At 45.9% G+C, this 18,635-nt stretch overlaps 1 protein-coding gene across 1 annotated transcript in view; it reads left to right on the top strand.

Annotated features, from left to right (window-relative positions):
- LOC135213843 (uncharacterized) overlaps positions 1–18,635 on the top strand; it is a 138,735-nt gene that overhangs the window by 62,284 nt on the left and 57,816 nt on the right. The gene's annotated exons all lie outside the window — the stretch shown is intronic.

Below are 18,635 nucleotides of genomic sequence, written 5' to 3'. Positions count from 1 at the left end.
AATACGTTCAGAGTTAAATAAATATCATATTAAATGTATATTTATACTTTTAAAAGTATAACATACTGTATAAAAGAAAACTGGCCTACTTCCAACCGATTGTTGACAGAGCGCCATAGGCTACCTAGGTAACTATGCAAGTAGAATGTAGTGTAGCGGGTAAGAACAAAACGTGTAGCTAACATAATAAAACATTGAAGAGCAAGTCTAATTATTACAGTAAATTAACCCTCTTACGCCGACTGGACGTATTTTACGTCAACATTTTTTGTCTCCCGCGTGCCGACTGGACGTATTTTACGTCGACTTACAAAAGTTTTTTTTAAAATTTGCGGAAAAATACTTATAGGCCTACCAGCCGAAAACTTTTGAATCACGCGCCTTGGGGGATGCTGGGAGTTCACGGATCAAGGTGTTGTTTTGTTTACAACCGTTACGCAGGCGCGCAAGCGCGAATTTCTTTCTTGCCGCACTAAAAAGTATCTGTGACACATCTCGGAAATTATTTCGTCACTTTGACATAATTTTTGTACCATTGTAAATTAGCCGTTACATGAAGTATTATATATGAAAATGTGCGCATTTTTATGTAAAATACAACAATAAAATACTCATGATTGTAGCTTTTATCAGTTTTGAGATATTTTCTATAAATAACGATAATTGCCAAAATTTCAACATTCGATCAACTTTGACTCTACCGAAATGGTCGAAAAACGCAATTGTAAGATAAAACGCTTATATTTTAGTAATATTCAATCATTTGCCTTAATTTTGCACCTAATTTGAAATCTCTAACACAATATTTCGATTTATGGTGAATTGTGAAAAAAACTTTTTCCTTACCTCCGCCGCGGGGGTAACTCTTCCGAAAAAATCATACATGCGATTGTGGTAATGTTTGCACCATTTTAAAATTAGCCGTTATATAAAGTTTTAGATATGGAAATGTGCACAATTTCATGAACAATACAACTAAAAACAACCCATGGTTGTAGCTTTTATCAGTTTTGAGATATTTTCATATAAATAACGATAATTGCCAAAATTTCAACCTTCGGTCAATTTTGACTCTACCGAAATGGTCGAAAAACGCAATTGTAAGCTAAAACGCTTATATTCTAGTAATATTCAAGAATTTACCTTCATTTTGCAACAAATTGGAAGTCTCTAGCACAATATTTTGGATTTATGTGAATTTTATGAAAAAAATAACATTTTCCTTACGTCGCGTGGTAACTCTTCCGAAAAAATCATACGTGCGATTGTGGTAATGTTTGCACCATTTTAAATTAGCCGTTACATAAAGTTTTATATATGAAAATGTGCGCAATTTCATGTAGAATACAACGAAAAATAATTGAAGGTTGTAGCTTTTCTCATTTTTGAAATATTTGCATATAAATCACGATAAATAGAAAAAAAACCACGTTCAGTCAACTTTGACTCTACCGAAATGGTTCGAAAAAATGCAATTGTAGCTAAAACTCTTACAGTCTAGTAATATTCAGTAATTTATCTTCATCTTGAAACAAATTCGAAGTCTCTAGCAAAATATTTAGATTTATGGTGAATTTTTAAAAAATCTTTCCTTCCCTCCGCGCGGATTCTCCGCCACAAATCTCTGAAATGCGTACGTACCATTCTCGGAATATTTGCTCCGTTTCATATTGGGCATTTCATAGTTTTATATATGAAAATGTGTGCAATTTCATGTAGAATAAAACGAAAAATATTTGAAGGTTGTAGCTTTTCTTATTTCTGAAATAATTGCATATAAAAAATATATATATAAAAAAATTCGACATTCGGTCAACTTTAACTCGTAAGATATGGTCGAAAACTGCAATTGTAAGCTAATACTCTTACAGTATAGTAATATTCAATCATTTGTTCTCATTTTGAAAGAAATTGGAAGTCTCTAGGACAATATTTAGATTTATGGTGAGTTTTTGAAAAAAATATTTGTTTACGTCCGCGCGTTACGAATTCATGCATTATTTTGTGATAATATTTTCTCTATGTTGCTTTTAAAAATTTGTTTTACAATATGTTATATACCAAAATGATTGCAATTTAGTGTACATTACAACGAAAAAAAAAGCAACTTGTTACCTTTAACCGTTTTGCGCACAGCGCGATTTGAATACAATTGAATATATAAAAATTTTCGTTTTTTTTTGCGCTATCATATATCACATTATTTATATATGATAATGATAATTTTTTCATTTCTGATGGTTGCATACTAAACTTCAGCCAATGACAAAAAAAGGAGCCAAAAATGAACTCTTAATCTTGAAAACTAAGCGCGCTGTGATTTTTACAAAAAAATATTTTTTCTGCTTCCGCGCTCACTCTGAAACACCTCCGGCACACGGGAGACAATTTTTTTTTTTACCGCTTCGGCGTAAGAGGGTTAATAAACTATTAAAATTAAACCCAATTCATATTTGTTGTCAAAAACTTAGGAAAAATTGCCTACATTAAGTCAGCAGGCTTTGGCATGAAAGGATGTAAACAAACCATAGCGCAGTCCTGGTGGCTTATAGTGGGACTATGGTAGTAAACAAACCATATCATCGCTTTAAGCCTATAAACGTTTACATTAAGTATTACAGTCGACTGTATACAAAATCACTTTAAAATTATCTTTTAGTTAAAAGTTATGATACTAACGGTTTAGTTTTCATAAAATATCCTTATAAAACAGGAGCATCTTTACAACGGCAAAGTTTTGTCAAATATCAGGGTTGGTTTCAAGGTTATTGGACTAAGAAAAATAATTATGGTACACGGTAAATATACACGTACGTATAAGTAAAAGAATCTTCTTAATTTCAATAATTACTATACCATTATGTAAAAGCATCTCTTGAGGTTAATATCAGGCTAACCTTTTTACGAGGACGCTTACAAACTAAGCATGCAAATTGCATTCATTACTGCGCACACGTTACATATGTAAACTGGTATTTTTACAGTAGACATAAAAGAATCGTCATAATTTCTATAGCTGTTACTTATACCATAGCGGCTTCTCTGATTTAAGCTAAGGCTAACCTCTCCTTTACCAATAAGCTTAACCCTTAAACGCGGAAGCGGTAAAAATAAAAAACTCCCCCGAATGCCGGAGCCGGTTTTGAGTGAGCGCGGAAGCGGAAAAAATATTTTTTTAAAAAAATCACAGCGCGCTTAGTTTTCAAGATTAAGAGTTCATTTTTGGCTCCTTTTTTTTTCATTGCATGAAGTTTAGTATGCAATCATCAGAAATGAAAAATAATATCATTATCATATGTAAATAATGCGATATATGGTAGCGAAAAAAAAAAATTTAATACATAATTGTATTAAAATCACACTGTGCAAAAAACGGTAAAAGCTAACGAGTTTCTTTTTTTTTCGTTGTATTGTACACTAAATTGCAATCATTTTGATATATAATACATTGTAAAACAATAAAAGCAACACCGGAAAAATATTATCACAAAATGATGTACGAATTCGTAACGCGCGGACGTAAAATGACAATTTGTCCAAAATTGCATTTTTCCTAACTATACAAACCTGAGGTCCTTTTACAATAGGAAGGTACTAGCGGCAGCTGGATAGGTCGTAAGCTTTCGAACAAGGGGTTCGGTAGTTAACTGCTTGTCCGACAGGCGCGCGCGCGCGACTGGGAGGTAAACAAATCACTTTTGCTTTGGCCCAAGCAAAAACTGCAGAGTGAGGGGTGGCATGAGGTGGGACCTATGTGTAAAGGACCTCAGGTTTGTATTAGTTAGGAAAAATGCAATTTTGGACAAATTGTCATTTGTTCCGACACGGCATACAAACCTTCGGTCCTTTTACAATAGGAAGTCTCACTTCTTGGTGGGAGGAATCTGAGTCTTTTGTGAAGAGACTGGTGTTCGCCCAACCTTGGAAGTCTCCCTGGTCGTAAGAGCGAGGGGGAGGGATCCAAGCCTCTGTCCGATTGATCGGGGTGTGCACCGCAGGATCAATGGTCCAGACCTCTGGACCGAGTACTAAGAGAGAGGCAAGCGTATCTCTTCGTACCAGCAATGTAAGAACTTGTTCCTGTACAGGAGCAAATATAAAGTCATGGGTTTGTCTCTTGTAGGCATCCACTTCCCCCCCCTTGTAGAGGAAGTGGGTGGATATTCTGCTCCTATCCCTAGTGAAGGGATAGATGGGGCTCTGTCATATAGCTCACCTGCATCTCGTCCTCATCCAGCGTAGTGACGACCGTGGCCCTCTGCCCACAGGTAGAGGAGGAGGAAAAGATGGGAAGAGGGAGCCAGTCACTCACTCACTCACTCACACATCCATCCACACAGTCACACCAGGACTCGATGCTGTTTCAGCCTGCGAGGGTCTGGGTTAGCTACACAACTTGTTGAGCAGCCACCACGGGTCCCAAGGAAAAGGTATCCAAGGACCTGTGGGCAATATCCCGAAGGTAGAAGGAGGTGAAGGTAGTCTGGTTAGACCAGACACCTGCCTTTAGGACCTGCGCCACGGAGAAGTTCTTACGAAACGCCAACGAGGGGCCAATACTTCTGACTTCGTGAGCTCTCGGACGGGACGTACGGATGTTGTCACTACCATCAGCCTCATACGCCCTCCTGATGACCTCACGCAGCCAGAATGAAAGAGTGTTCTTGGATACTTCTTTCTTGGTTACCCCGGTGCTAACGAAGAGGCGTCGACACTCAGGCCTGAGGTGTCGAGTTTTCTTCAGATAGCGCCGTAGCGCCCTCACAGGACAAAGCAGCATCTCATCCGCATCATTATCGGTGAAGTCCATTAGGGAGGGAATCGTGAAAGACTCGAACCTGTCGTCAGGGACCGACGGTTTCTGAATCTGCTGATCCGGGAGTCTGCGGGGAAGACTCGCCCTGCTACCGTGTCGATCAGCATACCCAGGTACTTCATCCTCTGCTTGGGCTCGAGATCGGACTTCTCGAAGTTCACAACGATCCCCAGATCGCGACAGAACTCGAGTAGTCCGATCCCATGTCCTGTAGCAACTGCGAGCGGGAGCTCGCCAGGACTAACCAATCGTCGAGATACCTCATCAGACGTATCCCGTGCGAATGGGCCCAAGCAGACACCAGAGTGAACACTCGCGTGAACACCTGTGGGGCGGTTGAGAGACCGAAACAAAGTGCCCTGAATTGGTACACCGTCCCGTCGAGGATGAAGCGGAGGTACTTTCTGGAGGACTGATGAATGGGTATTTGGAAATACGCATCCTTCAAGTCCACTGAAAGCATGAAATCGTTCTCCCTGATGGAGTCGAGCACGGAACGTGCCGTCTCCATCGTGAACCGGGTCTGGCGAACAAACCGATTCAGGGGAGAGAGATCTATCACCGGGCGCCAGCCTCCCGTAGACTTTTCCACCAGGAAGAGTCGACTGTAAAAGCCCGGTGACTGATCCGTGACGATTTCTACAGCTCTCTTGCTCAGCATGGTCTTGATCTCCTGTCTCAATGCTACGTCCTTCGATGACCCTGGAACGTACGACTGCTGTTGGACCGGGTTGGAGGTGAGGGGTGGCCGAGATTCGAAGGGTAATAGATATCCCTCCCGAAGGACATCTACAATCCAGGTCTCGGCGCCGTAGCGCTGCCAAGTTGCCCAATGGCTGGCCAGGCACCCCCCCACCCCCCCACTTCCGGCAGCAGGTGAGGGGGAACGCCGTCCCTAGCGTTTCCCCCCTTTCTTCGACTTCTTCCCAGAGCCTCCTCGGGAGAAGGAGGGCTGGTTACGGCTCCCCTTTGCAGAAGTCGAAGAAGACAGAGTCTTTCCACGGGGCTTCGACGCGACTACCGTCTTAGCCACCGTGGAAGCGCTAGCCGAGCTCTTTGGCTTGGCCGCAGTTCGAGGCTGCCCAGAAGCCTTTGAAACTGCCTGGTGAACCAGACGGTCACTGTCGTCAGTGCGCCGTCTGTCCACCGCAGCATCCACCATCTCTCCTGGGAAGAGAGACGTGGAACTCCGTAATGGTCCGTTGCGGAGTCCCAATGCCGCTTCACGCCCAGCCCGCCCTGGAACTCGAGTAAGGACAGCGTCCCTACGTCGGAGAACCAGGTTGGCCCACAGGTTTACCGTCTGGTGGGCAAGGAAGGAGATGGCTCTTCCCCCAGACTGGCAAAGTCTCCTAAAGGCCGAGTCATCTTCGGGAGAAATTCCCCCGGAGTTGGCTGCGACCTTAGATACTGTGAGGGACCACAGATCTATCCAGGAGACGGCCTGGAAAGCTGCCATGGCAGTGGATTCCAGGCCGAGTGCCTCTTGCTGCGAGAACCATAGGTTCTCGGACAGGAGCTGCTGCAGAGACACACCCGGCGTTAGCCTGGCTAACTCCGGGTTCACCTGTTTGGGCGGCATCGGGTCCTCAGATGGCACGTAAAAACGCCGCTGTCGCAGCAGAGGAGGTGGAAGTAGCTTGCTCGACCTGCCAGACTTGAGAGAACCGTCTTGCCCGGAGACAAGAGATTCTAACCTGGTCCAACACTGAGTCGGCAAGCTCAGAACGCGGCAAACCCACCGTCGGTCTGGGTTCCCTCTTCGGGCCCCAGAATGACTCGAGCCGGGACATGGGCTCGGATGGTGGTAGCGGCGATCCTTCCCCGAGGTCGTTGTGCTGACGAATCAGCGCAATTACCTCGGCAAAGTTCCTCTGAATCTCAGGAGTGACTGCATCCTGTGGAGTAGGACCATCCAGTCCCTCGAACAGGAGCAGCTCCCGAGACCCTCCCCCCCTCGAGGGGGGGAACAGCAACAGACCCCTCTCGGTCTCCTCCAGCCACTTGTGCATACGACCTGGCCGGTCCAAGAACCGTGCCTGGTACGTAGGACGTCATGGTGGGATCCTGAGGGGCGCACCCCTCATGAATCATCCTCAATACCTCGCTCCTCCCGGTGTAACCCGAGGAGGTTGAAGGTATGGGAGAGGCAGACCTGACGCTCCCTCCTCGCTCGCTGGCAGAACCAGTGGGCTTGAAGACTGCAGGCGATCGTCAACCCGCGGTGGCGATCGAGCTGCAGGCCTGGTCGAGCCGTCTCGCTGTGGAGAACGGCTGGACTGAGGACAGCAAACCCCGGTCTCGTGTGTCAGAAGAGCTGGTGCTGGTCGCCGTACCCAATCGCTCTCTGTGAGAGTGACGGTCAGGCGACGGGTGGCGAGCTCCACTGTCACGGTGAGACCGGTGCGTATCCTCACGGCGCGTCACGTTGCTGGTACCAGCCGTGGCTGGTGCCGGCGAACTGGGGGGACCTCTTCCCAGCCTCAGCCCGTGGCCGGTCGTGGACCGTCACGTCAGCCCGGGTAGCCAGCTGATCGCCGCTAGAGAGAGAGAGGCTGGGTCTGGTGAGAGTCGCGTGAGCGTGTCACCAGGTCTTCCGCTCCGTGCCGTGAACCTGACGCTGAGCTGGCTCAGAGGTCTGGTTTCCTAGCTGCACGGTTGCTGGTAGGCGACCGTACACTCGGTACCTCTCGCGAACGAGAGGGCGAGACGGATCCTGCTGCCCTGGTCCAACCACTAACAGCAGGCGAGGAAGTGCCGGTGTTAGCCGGCACTCCTCTGGTCCCCGTAGTCTTCTTCCTTGCGGAAGAAGAGACGGGTCCTGCCCCCGAAGGAGCAGGGTGACCAGCGGAAGAACCCCCTGTCTCACCGGAGCGAGACGGGCCCTTAGAAGCTCCCGAAGGAGACTTCTTAGGGGGGGAGGAGGCGACCTTCTTCTTCTTAGGCTGTGGAGCCTTAGAAGATGAAGGGGAAGAGGCGGCAGACGACGACGACGACGAAGAAGACGATGAAGACGACGACGACACCTTCCTCCTCTTCTTCTTCTTCTTCGTCAGCTTCCTCAGGACCGATGTCAGATCTGTCATCCAGGGCGGAGCCGGGGCTGCTGTTGCCGAAGCAACAGGGCCCGGACGCACCTGTCCGAACAGATCGGCATCGGGAGCAGCGGCGCCACGAACAGGAACAACGTCAGAAGGTGCAGGCATCACAGGAACAGCAGTGGAGACGGCAGGAACAGATACAGGAACTGGCAGCAGTGGGTCGGCAACATCACGTCCGTAAACAGCGGTCTGGGCAGGTACGGCAGGTACGGCAGGCTGTACAGGCAGACCAGGTGGACGGACCAGCGGCACAGACATCCTAGGTACTGGTGGGAGGTCCAGGGGCGAGCTCTTCGGGCACACGAAGTCCGGTCGAGGCAGCACGGCAAAACCCACGCGGCGGCATCACACTCCCCCCGTGGTACGGCGACTGGCCCCTGCACCGATGTAGTTGGTGTAACAGAGACTGCGTGCGGGGTGTACACCAGGTGAGGAGGTGAAGCATAGCCAGGAGTTGACAGGGTCGTGGTAGTGGTCGTCACCGTAGCATGCGTGACCGCCACAGAGCCAGCGAGATGGTAGAGCAGCCCTGGACACTCGGCATGCCCTGCAGACCCAACGATGCCCACACCTGTCCGAGTCGTCCTTCGCGGCACAGCACCTGAGGAAGCAAAGGTCGGGTGATTAGCAGGATCCTCTACCCGTCCGTGCGATGTAGACGAACGGATAGAGGACCCAGAATACAACTCAACGTCGGGGTATCTCGCGCCCTCCTCCACACTCGACAGATCGGGTGAGGAGAAGGACCTAGAAAACCCCACGAAGGGGAAGGCGCCAAACGTGGGAGCTGAGCGGGCGGCAGGAAAGAAGATGAAGTGTCCGTAACCAAAGGAGTCGCGGGAGAGCTTTCCGACGACTCCTTTGCAGGCCTTCGCTTCTTCCTACCTTCGTACAAGCCCCACTGCGCCGCGACCAAGACATACAAAAACTTCGCAGGGCTCGGCTCGGGTACATTCGTTGGCCCCGACACCCAGAGCACAAAATATGGGGGATCAATTTCTGGAAAGGAGGCGGAACTTACCGCATTTACGCCCTTCGGTACCCGGGACACAATCTCCGGAGGGTAGCGGGCGTGGAGACTCCATAATTGATCAGATTAATCACAATTGATGAAAAAAGAGAGGAAATGATTGTACTTACAATGATTACTCAACACAAACACAACCATATACTCAAGGGAAAGCAAAAAAAAAAAAAAAAAACAAACGACGAGAAGCGGGCAGAGAGCGTCGAACACACGTCCACTCGCTGTGAGGCCGAAAGCAAGTGATTTGTTTACCTCCCATCGCGCTGCGCGCGCCTGTCGGACAAGCAGTTAACTACCGAACCCCTTGTTCGAAAGCTTACGACTTATCCAGCTGCCGCTAGTAGCCTTCCTATTGTAAAAGGACCGAAGGTTTGTATGCCGTGTCGGAACAAAAAATAATGTTTTTTTTTTTCAAAAATTCACCGTAAATCTAAAATATTGTTCTAGAGACTTCATTTGTTTCAAAATGAATACAAATGATTGAATATTACGATACTGTAAGAGTTTTAGCTTACAGTTGCGTTTTTCGACCATTTCGGTAGTCAAAGTTGACCAAACGTGTTTTTTTTTCTTTTATCGTGATTTATAAGCAAATATTTCGAAAGAGAAAAGCTACAACCTTCAAATATTTTTCCTTTATTTTACATGAAATTGTGCACATTTTCATATATAAAACTCTGAAATGCCTAATATGAAACGGAGCAAATTTTCCGAGAATTCGATGTACGCAATTCAGAGATTTATGGCGGAGAATCCGCGCGCGGAGGGAAGGAAAGTTTTTTTCATAAATTCACCATAAATCGAAATATTGTGCTAGAGACTTCCAATTTTTTGCAAATGAAGGTAAATGATTGAATATTACTAGACTGTAAGAGTTTTTAGCTTACAATTGCGTTTTTCGACCATTTCGGTAGAGTCAAAGTTGACCAACATGGTTTTTTTTCTATTTATCGTGATTTATATGCAAATATTTCAAAATGAGAAAAGCTACAACCTTCAATTATTTTTCGTTGTATTCTACATGAAATTGCGCACATTTTCATATATACAACTTTATGTAACGGCTAATTTAAAATGGTGCAAACATTACCACAATCGCACGTATGATTTTCGGAAAGAGTTACCGCGCGGACGTAAGGAAAATGTTATTTTTTTCATAAATTCACCATAAATCGAAATATTGTGCTAGAGACTTCCAATTTGTTACAAAATGAAGGTAAATGATTGAATGTTACTAAATATAACAGTTTTAGCTTACAATTGCATTTTTCGACCATTTCGGTAGAGTCAAAATTGACCGAAGGTTGAAAATTTGTCACTTATCATTTTTTATATGAAAATATTTCAAACTGATAAAAGCTACAACCATGGGTTGTTTTTAGTTGTATTGTGCATGAAATTGCGCACATTTCCATATATAAACTTTATGTAACGGCTAATTTTAAAATGGTGCAAACATTACCACAATCGCACGTATGATTTTTTTTCGGAAGAGTTACCGCGCGGACGTAAGGAAAATGATATTGTTATGTTACAATAAAGTTTCATACATACTTACCTGGCAGATATATACATAGCTAAGACTCCGTCGTCCCCGACAGAAATTCAAATTTCGCGCCACTCGCTACAGGTAGGTCAGGTGATCTACCGGCCTGCCCTGGGCGGCAGGACTAGGAACCATCCCCGTTTTCTATCATATTTTCTCTCTTCCACCTGTCTCCTGCGGGGAGGCTGGGTGGGCCTTTAATTGTATATATCTGCCAGGTAAGTATGTATGAAACTTTATTGTAACATAACAATATCATTTTCATACAATCAACTTACCTGTCAGATATATACATAGCTGATTGGCACCCTTCGGTGGAGGGTAAGAGACAGCTACTATATGGAATAGACAGGTAAACAACATATGTGTAGGTTATAAAAAAACCTTGGTTCCTACCTGATAGGTGGTAGACTTCGTGGGTGTACGCCCAGTAGTCTGCATCACCTCAAGAAACTTTAGCGAGATATATGATCTATGGCCAAGAGTTCTTGTGGTCTGCCGATGGGGGTCTTATCCGCCTTTTAACTCGGCAAGAGCCAAAAGGGGGGGGACTTTGTCAATGGGTGCTGATACCCCCCCCCACTTATATGACAATACACTTATTGAAGGAGCACAACAACCAATCCCGACCACCTGATCCTAACCATATGTTAGAACTAAGGATTGTTACGAGTTATCCCCGAACTCGTCACAACAACCGTAAACTCAAAACCACTACCGCACCACATACATAATTTTCCAAAAAAAAAAAAAAAAAAAAAAAAAATTATACTCAACTAATTGGGTATGACGAGAATTCTCTTACTGAACAACATAGACGGCCGCCCGTGCGAGCCAAATCCTCCATTGTTCGAAGAGACTCTCGACCATATCCAAAAAGAATAACAGTATATACATTTAAGGATTGGTGTCGGCTCCCGTACCCAGAATCGTATCTGCCGATACGATAGGACCTAGAGAAAAACACTTCTCATACGTCACACGTACGTCTTTCAAGTAATGAGATGCAAATACTGAGTTGCATCTCCAGTATGTCGTGTCAATGATGTTTTTTTAAGCGACATATTCTTATAAAACGAGAGAGACGTCGCAACCGCTTTACTTGTTCATGAGCTTTTTACTCTTAGTATTTGTAATTGTTCGTCAGGACAGACCTTATGAGCGTCCGTAATGACGTTTCTTACAAAGAACGCCAGAGCATTCTTGGACATCAGTCTTGTGGGGTCTTTTACCGCGCACCAAAGACCTTGTCTAGAGCCTCCCAACTGACGCTTTCTCTGAAGGTAGAACTTCAGAGCTCTAACAGGGCATAGAGACCTCTCTGCTTCTCTGCCTACGAAGACTCGACATTCCTTTGACTTCGAATGACTTAGGCCAGGGAATTCGTGGGATTCTCGTTTTTCGCTAAAAACAGGGTCTTAAACGAGCAAATAGCCGAGTCTCCCTTGAATCCTACTTTATCCTGCAGAGCTTGTAATTCACTAATTCTTTTTGCCGTAGCTAAAGATAAAAGGAATATGCATTTTCTAGTTATGTCCCTAAACGATGCCAGATGAGGAGGCTCGAATCTATCCGAAGACAGATATTTGAGGACTACGTCCAGGTTCCAGTTCGGAGGTACTGGTTCCTTAGACTTCGAAGTCTCAAAAGATTTATGAGATCGTGAGATCTTTGTTATTTGCTAGATCTAATCCTCTGTTCCTAATACAGCCGAGAGCATACTTCTGTATCCCTTATTGTGGATACGGTTAGATGAGATTTTACTCTCAGGAATAGCAAGAAATCAGCAATTTCCGCTATAGAGGTAGAGGAGGAGGACAACTTCTTGGCTCTACACCACCTTCTAAAGACCTCCCACTTCGACTGGTATACTTTCGTAGTGGAGGTTCTGCGAGCTCTCGCGATCGCGCTTGCCACTTCGCGAGAAAAGCCTCTCGCTCTGACAAGTCTTTCGATAGTCGAAAGGCAGTCAGAGCGAGAGAGCGGGGAGGTTTTGATGGTACCTCTTGAGTGTGGTTGTTTGAGAAGATCCGTCCTTCTTGGTAGGGATCTTGGAAAGTCTACGATCCACTCTACCACCTCCGTGAAACCATTCCATGGGCCGGCCAAAAGGGGGCTATTAACGTTCATCCTCGTCTCTTTTGACGCCACAAACTTTTTCATTACTAACCCCAGGATTTGATGGGGGAAAAGCATAAACGTCTACTCGAGACCAGTTTAGCAGTGAAGGCGTCTACCATAAGTTTGCTCTTGGATCTTCCACGACCGAGCAAAACACTGGGAGCCTTTTTGAAATGAATGTTGCGAAGAGATCCACATGAGGAGTTCCCCACAGAGACCAGAGATCGAGACACACTTCCTCGTGTAGAGTCCATTCGTATGAAGGACCTGGTTCCTCCATGCTGAGCCTGTCGCCCTCACATTCCTTACTCCCTGTACGAACCTTGTCAGCAGGGAGATGTTCCTGTGAGACGTCCAAAGTAATAGGTCTCTCGTGAGCTCGTAAAGGAACGAGGAGTGCGTCCCTCCCTGTTTCCGAATGTAGGCAAGTGCGGTGGTGTTGTCCACGTTTACTTGCACTACCTTGTTTGTCACCAGAGGTTCTAGGCTCTTCAAGGCCAGATGTACGGCGAAGAGCTCTTTGCAGTTTATGTGCCAGGACACCTGTGCTGGTTCCCAGGTGCCTGACACTTCCTCTGAGCCTAATGTCGCTCCCCAACCCGTCTCCGACGCGTCGGAGAACAACACTAGGTCTGGGTTCTGTGTTCTTTAGAGAGATCCCTTTGTTCTCTTCCAGAGGTAGCAACCACCACTGTAGGTGTGCCTTTATCTCCACTGGAAATGGGAAAAACGTCCGACAGTTGTCCGGTTTTTCCAGCTCCAAGACCTCTTGAGGAAGAATTGAAGTGGACGGATATGAAGTCTTCCTAGAGGGAAGAATTGTTCCAGCGAGGAAGCGTCCCCAGAAGGAATCAACCCATTCCCTCGCTGACGTTTGTTGCTTCTCTAAGAGAGAGAGATTATCCGCAAACCTTTTGCGGTTCTCTCTTCGCGAAGGAAAAACCCGAAAACCCCGAGAATCCATCCGAATCCCCAGATAGACTAGGTCTTGTCTGGGGTCAGCTGAGACTTCTCGAGGTTCACAAGCAATCCCAACGCCTTGGTCAAATCCAGAGTTAACTTTAGGTCCTCCAAGCACTGTCTCTCCGATCTGGCCCTGATGAGCCAGTCGTCTAGATACATAGAGACATTCACTCCTTTGAGATGAAGAAATCTCGCCACATTCCTCATCAGGCTTGTGAAGACCTGAGGAGCTGTGGACAGGCCGAAACACAAGGCTCGAACTGAAAGATCCTTCCCCCCGTCATGAAACGGAGGTACTTCTTCGACGAAGGGTGGATCGGGACGTGAAAGTAGCGTCCTGGAGATCTAGAGACACCATCCAATCTCCTTGTCTTAATGACGCTAGGACTGAAGCAGAAGTCTCCATGGAGAACTTTCTCCTTCTGAACAAATTTGTTCAGAGAGCTGACGTCTAGTACTGGTCTCCAGCCTCCCGAGGCTTTCGCCACTAGAAAAAGGCGATTGTAAAACCCCGGGGAGTTTTGATCCAGTACTAGTTCTATCGCTCTCTTGTCCCACATTGTTCCACCATCGATCGAAGAGTATCCCTCAGCACAGGGTCCTTGTACTTGGCTGATAGTTCCCTTGGTATTGACGTTAGGGGAGGAGTATTCAGGAAAGGGATACGATATCCCTTCCTTATGATATTCAATGAAGACGCGTCTGCGTCTATCAGTCCGTCCAGGCCTCCACGAATCCCAGGAGCCTGGCACCTACTGGTGCTTGGAGGAGAAATGTTTCATTTTCCCTTTTTAAAGGGACGAAAGGCAGACCTACCTCTCTTCTCCGGAGCCTTCCTTCTTGCGGGAGGTCTGGAGGTCGGACCACCTCGAAAGGGCTGCATTGAAGTACTAGGTCCTTTCTTGTCAGATACTGAAGCAGGTTTCTTCTTCCTAGCTGACTGCGTCAGAAGATCCTGCGTCGCCTTCTCAGTTAAAGAGTGAGCCACGTCCTTCACTAACTGAGAAGGGAACAAATAGTCAGAAAGAGGCGCATACAGTAGAGCTGCCCTCTGAGCATGCGAGACTGCCTTTGTAAGAAGGCGCCATACACCGTCCTTTTCTTTAAAAGGCCTGCTCCAAATAATGAAGAGACTTCAAAAGATCCATCCTGTACCGCTTTGTCAATGCAAGACAAAATGCATAACAGGGCTTCAGGTTCGATTCCTTCTGAATCATGAGCTTTCTTGGACATCACCCCAAGGGACCAATCTAAGAAGTTGAAGACTTCCAATACATGGAAGAGTCCCTTGAGGAGATGATCCAGTTCTGAAATACTCCATGTAATTCGAGCAGAATTGAGACTTGGACGCCTTGAAGCGTCAACTAACGTCGAAAAATCTGACCTCTGTTGTAAGAAGGAGAGCGATACCCATATTCTCCCCCGTCTTGTACCATATGCCTCTTTTCCCAGCTAACCTTGCTGGAGGCATGCAAAATACTGTCCTGACTAAGTCTTTCTTAGACTTCATCCAGGAGTCTAAAGGCGTGTAAAGCCCCCACCCGCTTCATCGAGATGGTGGGCTTCATCTTCAGAAAAGACGAGGGCTTCTTCGCCTTCGCACTAGAGCGAGCGCGGAGAAGGAGGAGCAGCAGGAGTCAACTCGTCTCCATACTCCTCCAGAAGCAGGGTAGTCAAAACTTATAGTGGACAAGCCTCCAACTCGGGATATATCTGAGTCTCCGTTCTCCTTTCTGAACTTTCCTCTTCTGGAGGCGACAAACTCCTGATAGAGAGGGGCTAAGGGAATGAAACTCTTTCCTTTTTCCCGTTTTGATAGACTTGGAAGGCGTCACAACCTGCGGCTTCTCTTGAACTTTAGAAGACGCCTTGTATGACGCTTCCCGATCTCCGAGCGTCATGGATGACGTCTCTTGTTGACGTCTTGATGACGCTTCGCGTCTGGAAGACGCTCCGCTCTCTAAAGGCGTCCTACTCGGCGTCACAATATTGGACGGAGCGTCACGTCTAAGATCCGCTTGGAATGACGCTTCACTTCTAAAAGACGTCTTTCGTTTCTCTTGCTTTACAAAACTCTCGTAAGCCCCCGTCCTAGTTCTCGAACTCGAAGCTTCTGCAAGACGTTTAGCAGTTTCACATCTGTCTGACGCTTCTCTTCGAGCCGGTGAGAGAGGACGAGACTTCTTAATTGGAAGCGTCACGTCCTTCCGACGGGGCGCTAAAACTCCCACAAGAGATGACAGTTGTTCCTGAACCGCCATAATTATCTTTCTTGACGCTTCTCCCACGTCTAGTGCATGACGCCTTTCGTCATCACTCGGGGAAGAAGAATGACGGGATACTTCGCACAAGCGTCAGGTGACGCTGACGCCACCTTCGCTTCTTAATAGCAGACGTCATCTGAGAAGCGCTCTGGGCTCGAGTCTATGTCGTGCTTCATATGACGCTTCAGCGGTCTCGATAAGTTCGACTCCTTCCACCCTCGTTTAGGTGGGAGAGGGAGAGGACGAGAAACACTCGCGAAGGACGCTTTTTCTATAGCGCCCTTGAGCGCCTGCCATGAAGCAGAGCTAGCTGAAGGGGACGTCTGACCGTTGGGGATTCCCCACGACCTCCTTAAGGCTTTCGACTTTCCTTCTCCTCTGGGCATGGGAGCTTGGAAGAGGTCTAGGCCTGGGAGCGCCGCAGGGACGATCAAACGCCCCCTCCACAACACTGATAGAACTCACTTCACTGAAATGTTCACTATCACTAGCCTTACTTTTGGAGTCAGCCATCTTGGACTTCATGTCTCTAATAGTAGCTTTCAGATTGGCGATTTCGATGCCGAATCCGAAAAAACACTCTGAGAATGAGATATATAGGGAGAATCTACATCAGTAGGATTAGAATTATCCGTGTGAAAGGCTCAATAGGCCTTGAACTCACACCTTTCAGTCGTCTAACTCTATCCCTCTCTAACTTCTTCAAAATAAGAAGTCAAAGTCTTCCACTTCTTCTGCATTCAATCCCTCGCATTCCTTACAAGTATTAATAGCAGAACACTGAACCCCCCTACATTTACGGCATACAGTGTGAGGATCACCGAAGCTTTCGGTATCCTCACCCTGCAGCCTACATTCACACACATTCTCACACTCACATTAGAATCAGACATACTGAGAAAAATCCAAAAGAGTTATTCCAAAAACAGTCCACAGTAGCGAATGCCAAAACACGATCCAAAATACGTCACCAAAAAGCCGAAAAACGTTGATCAAAGGTTGAAAAATGAATCTAAGTCAGGAGGTAATAACAACAATGTTGATACACCGGCGACAGAGAAAATATGATAGAAAACGGGGATGGTTCCTAGTCCTGCGCCCAGGGCAGGCCGGTAGATCACCTGACCTACCTGTAGCGAGTGGCGCGAAATTTGAATTTCTGTCGGGGACGACGGAGTCTTAGCTATGTATATATCTGACAGGTAAGTTGATTGTATGAAAAAGTTTTTTCATAAATTCACCATAAATCAAAATATTGTGCTAGAGACTTCCAATTTGTTGCAAAATTAAGGTAAATAGTTGAATATTACTACAATGTAAGCGTTTTAGCTTACAATTGCATTTTTCGACCATTTCGGTAGAGTCAAAGTTGACCGAAGGTTGAAATTTTGGCAATTATCGTTATTTATATGAAAATATCTCAAAACTGATAAAAGCTACAATCATGAGTATTTTATTGTTGTATTCTACATAAAAATGCGCACATTTTCATGTATAATACTTCATGTAACTGCTAATTTACAATGGTACAAAAATTATGTCAAAGTGACAAAATAATTTCGAGATGTGTCACAGATACTTTTAGTGCGGCAAGAAAGAAATTCGCGCTTGCGCGCCTGCGTAACGATTGTAAACAAAACAACGCCTTGATCCGTGAACTCCCGGCATCCCCCAAGGCGCGTGATTCAAAAGTTTTCGGCTGGTAGGCCTATAAGTATTTTCCGCGTTTTTAATTTTAAAAAACTTTTTTGAGCCGACGTATGGTACGTCCATTCGGAAATCGGGGGAGATTTTGACTCGACGTTTAATACGTCCATTCGGCGTTTAAGGGTTAACAAAGCTTAAAGATTGCGTTCGCTACCGAACCGCACACGTTCACTACCAAATCTCACACGTAAACATAGACGTATTTTACAGTAGACAAAGAATCGAATTAAACTAATTTCTATAACTACTATGTACACCGTAGCAGCTTCTCTGATTTCAGCTAAAGCTAACCTCTTCTTTACCAGCAAGCTTAACAAAGCTTGAAGATTGCGTTCGCTACTGAACCGCACACATTACGTATGTAACAGTGGTTTCACTACCAAACCTCACACATAATATTGATGTATTTTACAGTAAACATAAAAGAATAGACTTAATTTCTATAATTACTATGTATACCGTAGCGGCTTCTGAGTTAAGCTAAGGCTAACCTCTTCTTTACCGGGAAGCTTAAAAAGCTTAGATTGCGTTGCTACCTAACAGCATGGTTCACTAACCAAATATGACAATTTGTCCAAAATTGCATTTTCCCTAGGGTTCGGTAGTTAACTGCTTGTCCGACAGGCGCGAGCGCGCGACTGGGAGGTAAACAAATCACTTTTGCTTTTGGCCCAAGCAAAAACTGCAGAGTGAGGGGTGGCATGAGGTGGGGCTATGTGTAAAAGGACCTCAGGTTTGTATAGTTAGGAAAAATGCAATTTTGGACAAATTGTCATTTGTCCGACACGGCATACAAACCTTCGGTCCTTTACAATAGGAAGACTCACTTCTTGGTGGGAGGAATCTGAGTCTTTTGTGAACAGACTGGTGTTCGCCCAACCTTGGAAGTCTCCCTGGTCGTAAGAGCGAGGGAGGGATCCAAGCCTCTGTCCGATTGATCGGGGTGTGCACTGCAGGATCAATGGTCAGACCTCTGGACCGAGTACTAAGAGAGAGGCAAGCGTATCTCTTCGTACCAGCAATGTAAGAACTTGTTCCTGTACAGGAGCAAATATAAAGTCATGGGTTTGACTCTTGTAGGCATCCACTT

This window comes from Macrobrachium nipponense, chromosome 43 (assembly GCF_015104395.2).
Source record: "Macrobrachium nipponense isolate FS-2020 chromosome 43, ASM1510439v2, whole genome shotgun sequence".
In the NCBI taxonomy this organism is placed as follows: domain Eukaryota; kingdom Metazoa; phylum Arthropoda; class Malacostraca; order Decapoda; family Palaemonidae; genus Macrobrachium; species Macrobrachium nipponense.
This window is presented reverse-complemented; position numbering and strand designations above follow the sequence as displayed.